At 56.0% G+C, this 6,000-nt stretch overlaps 1 long non-coding RNA gene across 1 annotated transcript in view; it reads left to right on the forward strand.

Annotated features, from left to right (window-relative positions):
- The first annotated feature begins 940 nt into the window (after positions 1-940).
- The window catches only part of LOC121022280 (uncharacterized), an 8,403-nt gene continuing 3,343 nt past the window's right edge, over positions 941-6,000 (forward strand). Inside the window, exons 1-2 of the long non-coding RNA XR_005786886.1 lie at positions 941-2,508; positions 4,562-4,641. This is a non-coding gene — a long non-coding RNA (uncharacterized LOC121022280). The remainder of the gene's footprint in view (positions 2,509-4,561; positions 4,642-6,000) is intronic.

Below are 6,000 nucleotides of genomic sequence, written 5' to 3' on the forward strand. Positions count from 1 at the left end.
GCTTTTGTTCTTTTTTTTTTTTTAAGTTTATTTATTTGTGAGAAAGACAGAGACAGCGTGAGTGGGGGAGGCATAGGGAGCGAGGGAGACACAGAATCCCAAGCAGACTCCACACTGTCAACACAGAACCCGACGCATGGCTCGAACTCACGGACCGTGAGATCATGACCTGTGCTGAAACCGAGAGTCGAACGCTTAACCGACTGAGCCACCCAGGCGCCCCTCTGTTAAGTCACCCAGTTTGTGACTTAGTAAGCTAGCAAGGTGAGTGAGGTAACCACAGGTTCCTAGGTATTTACATTTCCTTAATTCTTGCTCCCATGGGGGATCGTACTTAGAATTAGCAAGGGAACTATACTGATTTACTGATTGACGTCTCTTACTCCCTTCCCCTCACCCCCCTCCAGCTGGGGTGGAACACAGGCTAAACTGCCTAGTAAGCACATCCGCGAGGAGAGAGCTGTTGTGATCACTAAGTCCTACCTAAGAAGGCATTCCTGGGGCGCCTGGGTGGCTCAGTCGGTTAAATGTCTGACTTCAGCTCTGGTCATGATCTCACGCTTCCTGGGTTCGAGCCCTGAGTCGGGCTCTGTGCTGACGGCTCAGAACCTGGAGCCTGCTTCGGATTCTGTCTCTCTCTCTCTCTCTCTCTCTCTCTGCCCCTCTCCCGCTTGCACTCTGTGTCTCAAAAATAAATAAATGTAGGGGCGCCTGGGTGGCGCAGTCGGTTAAGCGTCCGACTTCAGCCAGGTCACGATCTCGCGGTCGGTGAGTTCGAGCCCCGCGTCGGGCTCTGGGCTGACGGCTCAGAGCCTGGAGCCTGTTTCCGATTCTGTGTCTCCCTCTCTCTCTGCCCCTCTCCCGCTTGCACTCTGTGTCTCAAAAATAAATAAATGTAATAAAAAAAATTTTTAAGAAAGCATTCCTCTGCCTTCTCTCCTTCCTTCCTTCCCTGCCCATCTTCCTTTCTCTAGTCCCTACCCCATACCCCTGTCTCTCTTCTCTCTCTCTCTCTCTTCCTTCCCTTCCTGTCAGTGCTACGCTCCCGGAACCTAACAGGGAACAGCAGGTTCTGGCCAATCCCAAATGCCAGGAGGTGGAACACAGAATCTGGAGACACTTTGCAAGCCTGACCTAGAATGAGAGACGCTGTCACCCCCATACACCTCCCCAGGAGCAGGACTGGTCCTCTGTGCCCCGTGTCCATCTGCCACAGGGGCTGACACCTAACACGTATCACTCGGTAGAGGAAATAGACAACCGAGAATAAGTCCACTGAGTGTAGCTACGGATGAAAACGCTTCTTTATTTTTGTAACTGTTTCTGTCACTGCAGTCACAGCCTGTTCTCGACGGGCCTGCCCACTGGAGCTGGGGAAAGCCGGCTGCCTGCCCAATCCTCGGTGACGACTGTGGGGACAGTGATGGCGAAGGGGGTGTGCGGTGGCCAGTAAGGCATCATTAACATGGTGGAGGTGATTAGGGTAGCATTTCTGACGTGGAGGCAGTGGTGGGGGTGAGAGTAAGTATGGCGGTGATAGTGGAGTTGATAATGACAGACGAGGTGCTGGTGGTGGTGACACTGACCCTGGACGTGTAACAATGGACGGGATGGACGGTCATTGGGTACCATTGATAGTGACAGTGGAGGTGTGATGGGGAGGTGATGGAAAGGTTACTATTGGGGAGGGTGGTCATGGCAGCCACGGTCCTGGAGGTGGTGACGTTGGTGACGGTGATGGTGACGAAGGCAACGGAGTAGAGGAAGTTGCGTGTTGTACAGCTTTGCTTTGGTAACAACCCCCACATCCCAGAGCCTTATGACAGCCATTTAGGCCTTGCCCACTTCCGTCAGCTGCTGGGCTTCCAACTCGTATGTCTTCTCATCTGGGATTCCGGATGAGGAAGGGCTCCGGTCTGGAACGTGGCGTTCTCGTGGCAGAGAGGGTGGGAGAAAGAGCCGGGCAAAAGGCAGAGTGCCTCTGGAAACTTCTCCCGGGATGGGATGTACGTCACCCTGGCTCATGCCATGAGGCCAAGGCCAGCATCAGCGAGGTGGGGAATGGCACTCCTTCAGGAAGGGTCCGCACGTCTCAGGCTACAGGTGGGGAGGCACAATCCTCTTAGGGAGTGGGTGATCCTGCAGCATGCGGGGGGTGGGGGGTGGCCCCGGTGCTGCCGGCGATGGCAATGCTCTGGTGACCGAAGCGCTGCTCAACACGACAGGACCTGTGACAGCAATGGAGGGCTTGCTGACAACAGTCACAATGTGCTCTAGCTACGGTGTTGATGCTGATGGTGATGAAGCAGCAGGTGTGGTGTTCTGGAGTTTCTGTGGCTAACTCAGTGTTGCCGCCTCCCTCCTCCGTGGTCCCCTCGGCGTCCTAGAGAATTCGGAAAGATTTTCCAGAATCCCCTTCCCCATGTGGTTCCAGGGTGGAGTCTGCCAATGCATGAGCGACGGAAAGCGGAGGAGAGAGAGGCCGTTGTGGGCCGATGGCAACTGGAGGTCTGCAGGAAGTTCTGGGCAACCCTTGAGAACCCCCCCACCCCCTTCAGAGATGCAGGCTGAGATGCTCAGGGGGAGGGGGGCAGGGGGGGGGGGGGGGGGGGCTTCACGGAAGATCGTGAGATTCCAGCAGCTTCCAGGCAAACTCTTAAGATCTCGCCACTTTGGGGAAGCAGACCAAGACCGTCAGTGATGCCTCGTTTCCCTGATCTTTACGCGCCCAGGTCGTCCCCTGGTCGTGAAAACTCACACTTTGTGTCTTCATACCTGTCACGGTCAGCAGCTGTGTGCACGCGGTCATGGTGACAGTGGCTCAGGGGAAGGTGGTGCAGGCGGTGGGGGTGACAGACGTGACAATGACGGGGGGCATGAGGAGGGAGGTGGGCAGTGGGGACACTGGGCCAGGGGACACAGGTGGTGACACAGGTCGTGGTGACGACAGTAATGGTAGTGGCAGTGACGGTAGCAATGGTGTCGTGGCGAGGGTGACGCTGGCTGAGACGAAGATGGTGTTGGTGACACTAATGGCGGTGACGTGGGTCAACGTAACGTGAACACTGTCGAGGTGGAGGCGGGTGGTGACGGTGGCGGTGGCGTCAGAGGCGGGATGTGGCGGTGGTGACGGTGTGATGATAGTGACCTGGTGCGATCGCTGGCGATACTGGAGGAGGTGGGGGCGGTCATAATGGCGATGGTAACAGCGATGGTGGGGAAGAGGGAGGTTGATGGTGGACATAGGGGTGGTCATACGTTTACGGTGATGCTAATGGGGTCATGCAACATCCGTCGGGGAGTTGGTGGCAATGGCACCACTACAGGAGACGCCTGAGGGTCCCATGGCCACGCAATCAGGACGCTGTGTGCCTGGTTACATCCAATTAAGAGACAAGGGACCCAGGATGATGAGATGCTTCCCTTGACCCAGGGTCCCCTCTGCCTGCCTTGCCTGAGACTTGACCTGTAATGTCTTTGCAAAGAGAAACTTTCCTGTGGTCCTGGAGCTCCCCCAGCAAAGATCAGCACTGTTCTGACCCCAGGCCCTGTGCTCAGCCTGAGGCCCCACCCTAGGGTGGTCTGTCTGTAAGAGGCAGCGAGGATGGAGACAGGGCTGGAGACCCCCAGGGTTCAGGGCTGTCCCAGGGCTTATAGGATGGGCATACAACACAGAGGCAGATCTCAGCTGCTCATTGCCCAAGGAGCCCAGAAGATGGGGGGCCCTCTCCAGCTTACCAAGGACGACGTGGGGCGAGCTTCCTACAGACGAAGGTGTGGAACTTGGCAGAGGTGATTTTCCCTGCTGAAAATGGTTCTGAGTCGTGTCCTCTGAAATCCTAAGACCAAAAGTGTTAAGAGCAGAGGCGTCTGGGTCCCTCCCCAGGGCCTGCGTGAGGACACAGGGATGTGCAGGCATGGCTTGAGCTCAGCCCCCACAGCCTTGACCACCACTGGCTGTTTGCTCACTTTCCCTCTCTGACCCTTGCTGTCCTCATTCACCGGTGCGGTGGGAAAAATCCTCCCCGTCAGGACTGCCTCCTCCCTGGGGAGCCAGACTAACCTCCCTGGCTTGCGGCCTCTGTGTCCCCAGTCTGAGGCCCACCCTCAGGGGCTCAGGCGGGCCTGTCTGCCCCCCTCAAGCCATGGCCTGGGAAGAGAAAGAGGACCTTGGGTGACCAGGTGATCTCAGGAAGAGCCTGATCCAGTGCATGCACGGGGAGGCCCAGAGAGGGCAGGGCACAACCAAGGTCACACAGCGGTCCCAGGAACCCTCCCCAGGGCGAGCTGATGGAGGCCGATTAGGCAGCCAATTGGTATTCTGAGCAGCCAGAGGCCCCTCTCTGTCTCTGTAATTAATGGAGTGGCTTTTTAAAAGGATTCTAATCACCCTCGATCCTATCTTCTTATCACTAGCGTTCCTAATTAGATGATCCTGGCAGTCACTCGGCTAATTCCCTCCAGCCTCATGCAGCCCTGCCCAGCCCGGGGCAGCCCACCCCACCCCCCCAGTCCACCCCAGCCCAGCCAGATGGGCAGTCCGGGCCTTCTCTCCCCTCAGGGCCCCTGGTTCTCTAACTGCATTACCTTCAGGATGGATGGGTGACAGCGATGGATGGGCCACTGGATGGACAGTGACAGGTGAGTGAAGGGACTGAATGATGGACAGCTATAAGGGTGGCTAGATGGTTGAACAGAAAACTGGGAGGTTCAGAGCTCAGCCTGTCAGGTCAGACAGCTCTGCCATTTACCAGCTGTGTGTTCTTGGGGAAGTCACTTAACCTCTCTGTGTCTCACTTTCTACATCTCATCTGTAAAGTGGGAATAATAATAGCATTTCCTCATAGGATTGCTGTGAGAACAGCTTAGAACAGAGAAAAGGCTGTGTATGTGGGTTTGCTAGCCTAACGGGTGGATAGACGGATGGATGGAAGAACAGACAGACAGATGAATGAAGGGAAGGAGTAGTAGATGGACAGGTCTGTGGAAGGATGGGTAGAAGGGTCGATGAGCATATAAACTGGTGTGCTGATGGAGGGCTGGTCAGGTGGTGGGTTACTAGACAGGTAGAAGAGACAGTGAACGCCCAGTGCCAGGCAGGGAGGCGTGGGAAGGGGGGGCGGCCTCTCTTCTTCTCCAGAGGTAACAGGACAATCTCAGCTTAGGTCCTGACACAGACGTGGCTCAGACCTGCTTTCCCTCCCCCAAGACATCCAGGAAAGTGTCCTGTTCAACCCTCCTGGCCCGTGGTAATGGGTGCCCACTGGGTCCCCAGGATCCTTTCCCCTCAACCCCTACCCGGGTAACACCCTTCCTGGTGGTGGTCCACGTGGTCTCTGGAAGCTCAGTTCTAGCCTCCAGTGGAGGGTTACTGCCTGAGCAAAGGCATCATTTGTGGGGACCCCCCCCCACCGAGTTCCAAAGTGCACCAGCCTGTTAGGGCAGCCACTCTCCTCCCCCCACCCATAGTGCCCTAGTCTTCAGCCCATACCTGCATGGGGCAACTCTAGGCAGAGCTCTGATCCCACTTCCAACAGCTCATCCTAAGCCTCCAGGAGGATTCAACCCCCACTGCCTACATACACACCATGGACCTCTGTAGCTTCTGGAATGTGGGGCATCCTGGGTCTTTCTGGAAAGAGTACAGAACAAAGAAGCCTGAAGTATCTTCCAGAGTCAAGACCTACATGCATATGCGCACATTCATACCAGCAATCATCCACCCACCTATCACCCACTTAGCCATCTATCCATCTATCCATCCATCCATCCACCTATCCATCTACCCACCTACCATCCATCCATCCATCCATCCACCTATCCATCCATCCATCTATCCACCCATCCATCCATCCACCCATCCATCCATCCATCCACCTATCCATCCACCCACCCACCTATCCATCCACCCACCTATCCATCCATCCATCCATCTACCCATCCATCCATCCACCCATCCATCCATCCACCCATCCATCCATCCATCCACCTATCCATCCA

This window comes from Herpailurus yagouaroundi, unplaced genomic scaffold (genome assembly GCF_014898765.1).
Source record: "Herpailurus yagouaroundi ecotype Mexico unplaced genomic scaffold, PumYag 387, whole genome shotgun sequence".
Taxonomy (NCBI): domain Eukaryota; kingdom Metazoa; phylum Chordata; class Mammalia; order Carnivora; family Felidae; genus Herpailurus; species Herpailurus yagouaroundi.